The following is a 10,417-nucleotide window of genomic DNA, read 5'->3' on the forward strand; positions in this document are numbered from 1 at the left end:
TGGCTTTGAGACCTAACCACCACTTACTCCCGGTAACCGCCCCCACTAGTGCCTTTTTAATCAATTCTCTTAACTGATCTTGGAAGTCTTGTATCTCCAGAAGGGAGGTGTTTAACTTCCAGTACCCCGCTAACTTAGGCCTATTTCCTAGCTTCAGCCGGGCCATAACTAATTTATGGTCCGTCTGGCCTAGCCAAGTGAACGTGGGACAAGATAAGAAGTCTACTTCGCCTCTCCTAACTAACATCCTGTCCAAATAGGTATTTGGATAGGAGGAAACACTATTGGTCCACGTCCACATCTCCCGCCCCGGATGCTTGAACCGAAACCTGTCGACCAGACCGCATCTAGCCATCAGATCAGCCAGGCTGGACTCGCACCTCTCCGATCCTCTAGCTCCGCCTCCTACCTTATCTATGTCGGGGTCTAAGATGGAATTCCAATCCCCCATTAGCACTACCCGCTTCCGACAATCTACAAACGCGTCAAGCTGACTGAAGAATGAGACCCTCTCACGAGCGGTGCTGGGCACATGAACCGCAATCACCCGAAACACAGAATCTTTTACGGCAACATCGGCCACAACCAGCCTACCCACCGCATCTCTATGGACAACGTCGACCGTCGCCGACAGGGTACGTTTAACCAGCACAGAAACTCCTTTCCCCCGCGGGCTGCCATATGCTGAGAAAACCTCAAAGTCTCGGGCCAGCACCTGACAGTCCACAGAGGAAACGAAATGCGTCTCCTGAATCGCAGCAACATCCACTCCCAGGGACAAGAGGTCGTGCCGGAGGCGAGCCGCCCGGCCCGGTGATCTCAAGCCCCTCGCATTCAGACTAGCCAAATTCAAAGCCATGGTACCTACCTTAAGGTGTGTTACACTCAGCTCCGAAGTCAGCCGGGGAAAGGGCACCGACGTTGTGTGCAATGCTCAAGGTGGTCAGGTTTTTCATGTCCTGACCTTCTCTCACAATGCCGCCGACATCCAAAGGGTAAGTCAATTTAAGGGCCCTATAGAGTGACGGATGGACCAACACTGGGACCCTTCCCTTGCATTGTTTTGCGAGTTCCTCAAGGGAAGGGTCATTTTTCCTAATCAGTTCGATTCCCGGACCAGCCCCTTCAGCGGCTTCCAGCATTGTCCACACGTTGGTTTTGCAGGCCTCAGGAAGCCTGACGAAAGTTGTTAGCCGTGGGGCGTCCGGGAAATTAGAGGGGACATTAACGTCTTTTCCCCCTATCTGTTGGCAGTCCAGCAGAGGTTTTAAATTTTTTCTCTGCCGGTGTGGTAAGCCCATTGCCACAGACAGGGGGTCTACAGAACAAAGTTCCTCTCTCGTTTCGAGGGCGAGAGTCCCTGTTGGAGTGAGTCCGTAAGTGGGAGAATCTGAAGGGTCTCTCCCCCTCCCGGGTTCATTCTTTTCTTTCTGGGATGGCGGATCAATTTGCATTGGTGTGGGGACGAGTGTCTGTGTGGTGTCTGGTGTTGGTGTTAGTGCGGTGTCTAGTGCAGTATGTGGTATGGGGGTAGAAGTGGGTTGTGTTGTTGTTAAAGGTGGTGTATGCTCACAGGGAGTGGGGGCTGCCTTTTCTTCCCCTTTCCTTTTCTTTTTTATTCTTTTGAATGAACCGGGGAGTGGTGAGGTTGAGTTCCTCTCCCTCTCACTAGCAGATTCATCCTCAGAGGAGCAGTGTTTTCTTCGCTTAATCCCCGTCTCAATTGGTGTGGGGACCGTTGGTTGTTGCTGCTCCTCTAATTGTTGTTTCTCCGGTTGATGCTGTTGCTTTTCTGGTTGCTGCAGCCGTTTTTGTTGCTGCTGTTCTGGCTGTTGCTGCTGCTGCTGTTTTTGTTGTTGCTGCTGTTTTCGTGGCATTGGTTGTGGAATTGGCCGCGGCAGCTGATGTTGTTGCTGCAGCTGGTTCAACGGCTGGTTTGGCTGCTGCTGCTGCTGTGTCTGCTGCCATGGCTGTTGCTGCGGCTGTTGTGGAGGCTGCTGTTGTTGTTGCTGCCTCGGTTGTTGGGTTGGTTGTGGGACAGTGGCAGATGGGATTGTGGGCTTCCGTTTCCGCCTCATTACCGTGATCCATTCCTCCCCTTTGGCCTCCTGCACAGTTTTGGGTTTCCTCGGTGCTGGGGTTGGTGCTCTGGTTGCAGGAGTTGTGACAGCCTGTTTGGACACTGGTGCTGTCTCAGAGGTTGGGACCACCTTTAGTGTCACTTGAGTAGGAGTTGACCTTTGAGGGCAGCTCTTGGCCATGTGACCCTGTTTTTGGCAGAACCAGCAGTGCGGACGACGCCCCTCCACTACTACTGTCATAGTTGCCTCCTTAAATGTCAGCTGTGCTGGTATCGCCTGGAAGCCTTCTTTCTTTAGCCTCATGGCCACAGTGTAGCTGCCCAAGTGCATGCCGGTTTTCGACCGCACTGGGGTTATTTTTTCCACCTCGCCGAACTGTGTGAAGAAGGATCCCAGGATTTCTGCTGATATTTGCATAGGTACATTGAATACCTGCACCCGGGTCCTTGTCCTGCCCTGGTATTCGGGCTTTAGTTTTGTTCTCCCATACTTAATTTCCTGTAGGGAGAGTCTCTCCGCATCTTCCTTGGTGGGTAGGAGGATGTCCCACATGGCATAGCTCCTCTGGTACAGGTATAATACCGGGATGTTTAGCTTGTGTAGGAGCCCTGCCATGTCTTCCTTTTTCATCCCTAGGAGGCGGTTTTCCGGCATATCCAAGATGATGAGGGAGAGCACTCTGTCTTCGATTGCCTCCCAAGCGCCTGGCACTGGTTTAATTTCTGCCCCCTCTATGTATTGTCTGTACTTGGTCAAGTACAAGTCTCTATACTCTTGAGGGGACAGTTGCTTCTCTACAGTCTTCCCCCATGCCGACCCTCTTGTTGGTGTTGGATCTTTGGTGAGGTTGGACTGTTTTTGCTGTTCCTTGGCGGAAGGGTTGCTATTTTGAGGCGCATTTCCCTTTCCGCTTTCCTTTGGGACCGACTCTCCCTGCTCTATACTTCTTCCAGGAAATACTTCCCTTTTTGGGGAGTCGGCCTCCTGGGGAGCATTGTCCTCTTTATTGTCCTTGGGAGCTTTTGCCCCTTTTGTTTTGGGGAGGTCTAGGCTGTATGCCCCCTCGTTTTCTTGATTTGCTCCCCTTTTGGGGCAGTAGCCCTCCTGGGGAGCACTGTCTCTCTTATCGTCCTTTGGGGCTACTGCCTCTTGATTTTTGTTGTCAGAGCGGGATGCCCTGTCCAACATTGTTTTTTCTCCCCTTTGTGGGGAGTCGCCCTCTTGGGGAGCACTGTCTCCCTTATCGTCCTTTGGGGCTACTGCCTCTTGATTTTTGTTGTCGAAACGGGATGCCCCGTCCAACATTGTTTTTCCTCCCCTTTGTGGGGAGTCGCCCTCTTGGGGAGCTGCTGGTGAGTTTTCTCCCTTCTGAGGGGCGTCCTTTGGTTTAGTGTCCGGGCGGTATGCCCCGTTGCTTTTTGCTTCCCCTGTTGGGGAGCCGTCCTCTTGGGGAGCAGTTTTTCTTGTGGTAGCCTCCTGGCTGGGGGTATCTGTATTGGTGGTCCCCGGGCTGGGGGTGTCCATTTTTGAAAAAAGCTCTCTCTTCCCTGTATAAATTCACCAAAATGAGTGACGTGGAGTCGGCGTCCAAATTGGGAGCCGACTTTGGCGCCAAAAAGAAGTGGCGCCAAAGGCGGCAAGAGGGGAGATAGAACTGAGAGAGGGAGTGGAAAGTTAGTGGAGGGAAGAGAGAAAGTGTTTCCGACCCTCCCTCGCGGGAAGGTCGTAAATTATCAGCTCGGATCCCCCCGTGAGGGGGGAGAGCAGAGAAAGACAGACCAAGTGGGGGTGCGGACAGAACGCTACCCAACAAGCTCGCCGGGCACGAGAATGTGTCGCCAGAACAACACTGCCTATCGCTGTGTATGTATCAGAGAACAGATGGTATTTATTTGCTCCCCCACTGAGCAAATTAGGCACAAGGCCGTTTTTAATGTGAGGTAAAACCAGATCCCCTAAAAGGGGTCACTCTGGTTACCAAAAATAATAATTGTCCCAGTATAGAGGGTTTCCCCTCCATTGACTGGTACAAATTATCTTAAGTGCAGCATCTGCCGGAACAGATACTACACTTTGATCTTTGTGCCCGGAATGTATCAGAGAACAGATACTACACTTTGAGATATTAAATCTTTTATTCATGTTAAAAAAATACAGAAAAAAAAATCAACGATGAACAAAAAACTTAGGCACATGGCCAACTCAAAAGGGGGGATTTTGGGGGTCGTTGGTCATCCTTGTCACTCCAGAACTAAACAAAGTCAAAAGTTTCTCCCAGCTAGTATCTTCTTTCACCATAATACCGCATTCACCCTTTCATATTGGGGGACGTCCTAGTAACTCCCAATTTTTAAAACATTTTTTATTGACGTGTAAAAACAAAAAAGATAACAATAAAATGGTAACAATAATTCATTTGTGTCGAGGGAGGGGGAAGAAAAAAAAAAAAAAAAAAAAAAAAAAGGTGATTAGTAGGACCCTCCCAACCCCGTCTAGTTGATAGACTGCCCGTTCCACTAGGTTTGTAAAAGGAACCTCGCTTCTGCGGGTCAGTCTCTAGGTGGGGATGCCCTCTAGATGGGGGTGAATGGAGAAAAGAAAATTTTGTGGGTAAGGGATGGAGGTTAGTTTGTATTTCTTTTTCTCCAAGATGGGTAAAATTTAGAGGAAGGGGTGAAAACAAAAATTGCAGGTAAGAGGGGATGGGGATCTTGGAGGCTTCCTAATCGGGGAGGGATGGAACACACACTCAGCTAGCTGAGAGACTACTTGTTTAATTTAACTTTACAGAACTGCGCGTTCCACCCCTAGGCGGGGAACACGTATTCAAATTTGGCTCCTCTTCGTACACACAGACTTGCCACATGTATCCATCTTCTGTCAAATGCCGCGCGATGCAGCCTTCTTCTATCACATCTGATCTTCACCCGTAGTTGGTGTTTAAAGAACGCGATCAGATCTTGATCAGAAAAAGACAACACCCCCCGGCAACCTTGCAGACGCGACGTCCAAATCACCATTCTCGCCACGGCCAGAATCGTAACGTAGACCATTTGTCTTTCCCGGTCCCACGGCGGCCTCACGTTGTCCACAACATTGGATACAGTAATTGGGTGAGGATGCTCAGGATCGATGCGAGCCGTCACCCCACTGACATACGACCAGTACTGGCGGAGTTCGCGGCAATCGAAGAAAGCGTGATCCGTAGTTTCCACAGCCGTTGTCCCACAACGGGGACAATCAGGCGACTCCAGAAACCCAGAACTGCATTGTATGTTGTTGAGTGGAAGTGCATTTCGGGCCAATCGCCAGGTCAGAGAGAACTCCGAATTGTTCAGATGACTCGAACCTGGCGCCCAGCTCCACGCGGAGCGGATCTCACTCTGCTGCCACCCCAAACGCGCGCATAGCGGGTCGTCAGCGGCCTCCCTCACTAGATCCCTGTGGAGTTCCCTACGGGTAGCAGTCACAAGGTCACTGGACCTTGGTAGTCGTTTTAGCGCGGCTCGGCACTCTTTCATGTAGGCAGATTCTCCCCGCGGCCTGCGACGGCTCTCGATGGAAGGGTCGAGAACGAGGTCGGGGAAGGCGGCAGTAACCATGGGGTGCCACGGTTGGTCCTCCTGCATATAGTGGCTCAGGAAGGCCAGCCTCTCAGCATCTCGATGACACTTCAAGTCCGGCATTCCCAAGCCTCCCTCACACGGACGTTGAATACAGACCTGTCTGCTCACCCAGTGTCTTCCTCTGTCCCAAAGGAGCGAGGACAAGAGTTCGACAAGAGCTTTTAGGTGTTGTGCAGGCAGGGGAAGTACGGCCAGTCGGTAAAGGATGAGAGGAAAGACGTAAGTGGCGCACGCCTCAGCTCTACCCTTTAAGGAAAGTTTCCTAGGAAGCCACGAATTGACTGCAGCCTCCACCTTTGACCGTACCTCCAACCAATTCTTGTCAAGCTGGAGACCCGGTCCGAACCACACGCCGAGGATCCGGACCGGGCCATCTGTCCAGCTGAAGGGCGCAGGGAGGTTTGCGTTGCCACTCCATGCGCCCAACCGCAGTCCTACCGACTTGTTGCGGTTTATCTTGGCCCCTGTAATTCTTTCGTACTGTGTGAGTGCCTCCGACACGACCTCAATGTCTCTGAAGCCCGACACGAAGATCGTGACATCATCGGCGAACGCGGATACCTTAGCAGCTGAGCCGCCAGGCAGAGCCATTCCGCGCAGGGCCGAATTTGCCTCCCCATGTCTCAGCTTGCGGAGAAGAGGCTCCAAAGCCAGGACATAAAGCAGGGGCGACAGCGGACAACCCTGACGAACCGACCGAGAGATAACAAAGGGTTTCGAGCGCTTTCCGTTCACTTGCACGACAGCCATGGGCTGTCGATACATTATGGAGATCCACTTGCAAAAGTCCGGTTTAAAACCGGCGGCCTCTAAGACAGATGCCAGGAAACGATGGTCGACCCTATCGAAAGCTTTGGACTGATCTAAGTTTATCAGCGCGGCTTCCGTGTCGTCATCTATTCCCCCCTCTAGGATCATGCGGATCAGGTGCAAGTTGTTCTGAATCGATCTCCCCTTCACAGCGTAGTTCTGTTCCGGTTCAACCAACTCGTCGATAACAACCTGCAGCCGATTCGACAGGACCTTGGCCAAAATCTTCAACTCTGTGTTTAGCAGAGTTATGGGCCTGTAGTCGTCTAACTCTTCCCCTCCATGCCCGTCACCTTTCTTCAGCAATGTGATCACTCCCTTGGTCACCTGCCCTGGGATGGATCCCTGAGCAAACCAATGGTTGAACATATCCGTCAGAAGAGGCAGAAACATGGGCGACAGCCTCAAGTACAGTTCGTATGGCAGACCATCAAGTCCTGGCGATCTGTCACAGCTGACCTGCTTCAGCGCAGTAAAGACCTCCCGCTCCGTCACCCGGCCCTCGCAACTAGCCGCTCTAGCCGCCTCGAGGCGGGGAGAGTCGGCCAAATAGTCGCTAAACTCAAGGACCGGAAGATCGGGCTGCTGCGTAAAACGCTCCTCGAAATGTTCTCGAAACCCCTCGCAGATCTCCCGAGTCGATTCCAGGGTGCGTCCATTCGGATGTTTGATTTTTGCAATGTATTTGTCCGAGCCACGCCTAGAAACCTCACGGCGCACGTCTGCATCAGAATTGACTGCTTCGTTGCCTATCTTTCTAAGCCTAGCTCTAACTACTTGGCCTTCGTAACGCTTGCTAGTCTCGCGTAGAAGGTCCTGCTTAGCTAGTTCCTGACTAACCCTATCACCCTCCCCCGTAGCCTGGGCTAGTTTCTGCTCTAGCTTCTTCTTCGTCTTGGCCTTATCTAGTGCGAGGCGCTGGGCATACTTGACGGAGAAGCTTCTGATCTTGGCTTTGAGACCTAACCACCACTTACTCCCGGTAACCGCCCCCACTAGTGCCTTTTTAATCAATTCTCTTAACTGATCTTGGAAGTCTTGTATCTCCAGAAGGGAGGTGTTTAACTTCCAGTACCCCGCTAACTTAGGCCTATTTCCTAGCTTCAGCCGGGCCATAACTAATTTATGGTCCGTCTGGCCTAGCCAAGTGAACGTGGGACAAGATAAGAAGTCTACTTCGCCTCTCCTAACTAACATCCTGTCCAAATAAGTATTTGGATAGGAGGAAACACTATTGGTCCACGTCCACATCTCCCGCCCTGGATGCTCGACCCGAAACCTGTCGACCAGACCGCATCTAGCCATCAGATCAGCCAGGCTGGACTCGCACCTCTCCGATCCTCTAGCTCCGCCTCCTACCTTATCTATGTCGGGGTCTAAGATGGAATTCCAATCCCCCATTAGCACTACCCGCTTCCGACAATCTACAAACGCGTCAAGCTGACTGAAGAATGAGACCCTCTCACGAGCGGTGCTGGGCGCATGAACCGCAATCACCCGAAACACAGAATCTTTTACGGCAACATCGGCCACAACCAGCCTACCCACTGCATCTCTATGGACAACGTCGACCGTCGCTGACAGGGTACGTTTAACCAGCACGGAAACTCCCTTCCCCCGCGGGCTGCCATATGCTGAGAAAACCTCAAAGTCTCGGGCCAGCACCTGACAGTCCACAGAGGAAACGAAATGCGTCTCCTGAATCGCAGCGACATCCACTCCCAGGGACAAGAGGTCGTGCCGGAGGCGAGCCGCCCGGCCCGATGATCTCAAGCCCCTCGCATTCAGACTAGCCAAATTCAAAGCCATGGTACCTACCTTAAGGTGTGTTACACTCAGCTCCGAAGTCAGCCGGGGAAAGGACACCGACGTTGTGTGCAATGCTCAAGGTGGTCAGGTTTTTCATGTCCTGACCTTCTCTCACAATGCCGCCGACATCCAAAGGGTAAGTCAATTTAAGGGCCCTATAGAGTGACGGATGGACCAACACTGGGACCCTTCCCTTGCATTGTTTTGCGAGTTCCTCAAGGGAAGGGTCATTTTTCCTAATCAGTTCAATTCCCGGACCAGCCCCTTCAGCGGCTTCCAGCATTGTCCACACGTTGGTTTTGCAGGCCTCAGGAAGCCTGACGAAAGTTGTTAGCCGTGGGGCGTCCGGGAAATTAGAGGGGACATTAACGTCTTTTCCCCCTATCTGTTGGCAGTCCAGCAGAGGTTTTAAATTTTTTCTCTGCCGGTGTGGTACGCCCATTGCCACAGACAGGGGGTCTACAGAACAAAGTTCCTCTCTCGTTTCGAGGGCGAGAGTCCCTGTTGGAGTGAGTCCGTAAGTGGGAGAATCTGAAGGGTCTCTCCCCCTCCCGGGTTCATTCTTTTCTTTCTGGGATGGCAGCTCAATTTGCATTGGTGTGGGGACGAGTGTCTGTGTGGTGTCTGGTGTTGGTGTTGGTGCGGTGTCTGGTGTTGGTGTGATGTCTGGTGTTGGTGTTGGTGCGGTGTCTGGTGTTGGTGTTGGTGCAGTGTCTGGTGTTGGTGCAGTGTCTGGTGTTGGTGCAGTGTCTGGTGTTGGTGCGGTGTCTGATGTTGGTGTTGGTGTTGGTGCGGTGTCTGATGTTGGTGTTGGTGTTAGTGCGGTGTCTAGTGTTGGTGCAGTATGTGGTATGGGGGTGGAAGTGGGTTGTGTTGTTGTTAGAGGTGGTGTGTGCTCACAGGGAGTGGGGGCTGCCTTTTCTTCCCCTTTCCTTTTCTTTTTTATTCTTTTGAATGAACCGGGGAGTGGTGAGGTTGAGTTCCTCTCCCTCTCACTAGCAGATTCATCCTCAGAGGAGCAGTGTTTTCTTCGCTTGATCCCCGTCTCAATTGGTGTGGGGACCGTTGGTTGTTGCTGCTCCTCTAATTGTTGTTTCTCCGGTTGATGCTGTTGCTTTTCTGGTTGCTGCAGCCGTTTTTGTTGCTGCTGTTCTGGCTGTTGCTGCTGCTGCTGTTTTTGTTGTTGCTGCTGTTTTCGTGGCATTGGTTGTGGAATTGGCCGCGGCAGCTGATGTTGTTGCTGCGGCTGGTTCAACGGCTGGTTTGGCTGCTGCTGCTGTGTCTGCTGCCATGGCTGTTGCTGCGGCTGTTGTGGAGGCTGCTGTTGTTGTTGCTGCCTCGGTTGTTGGGTTGGTTGTGGGACGGTGGCAGATGGGATAGTGGGCTTCCGTTTCCGCCTCATTACCGTGATCCATTCCTCCCCTTTGGGCTCCTGCACAGTTTTGGGTTTCCTCGGTGCTGGGGTTGGTGCTCTGGTTGCAGGAGTTGTGACAGCCTGTTTGGACACTGGTGCTGTCTCAGAGGTTGGGACCGCCTTTAGTGTCACTTGAGTAGGATTTGACCTTTGAGGGCAGCTCTTGGCCATGTGACCCTGTTTTTGGCAAAACCAGCAGTGCGGACGACGCCCCTCCACTACTACTGTCATAGTTGCCTCCTTAAATGTCAGCTGTGCTGGTATCGCCTGGAAGCCTTCTTTCTTTAGCCTCATGGCCACAGTGTAGCTGCCCAAGTGCATGCCGGTTTTCGACCGCACTGGGGTTATTTTTTCCACCTCGCCGAACTGTGTGAAGAAGGATCCCAGGATTTCTGCTGATATTTGCATAGGTACATTGAATACCTGCACCCGGGTCCTTGTCCTGCCCTGGTATTCGGGCTTTAGTTTTGTTCTCCCATACTTAATTTCCTGTAGGGAGAGTCTCTCCGCATCTTCCTTGGTGGGTAGGAGGATGTCCCACATGGCGTAGCTCCTCTGGTACAGGTATAATACCGGGATGTTTAGCTTGTGTAGGAGCCCTGCCATGTCTTCCTTTTTCATCCCTAGGAGGCGGTTTTCCGGCATATCCGAGATGATGAGGGAGAGCACTCTGTCTT

Source organism: Euprymna scolopes, chromosome 6, assembly GCF_053919585.1.
Source record: "Euprymna scolopes isolate OS-2025 chromosome 6, ASM5391958v1, whole genome shotgun sequence".
NCBI lineage: Eukaryota > Metazoa > Mollusca > Cephalopoda > Sepiida > Sepiolidae > Euprymna > Euprymna scolopes.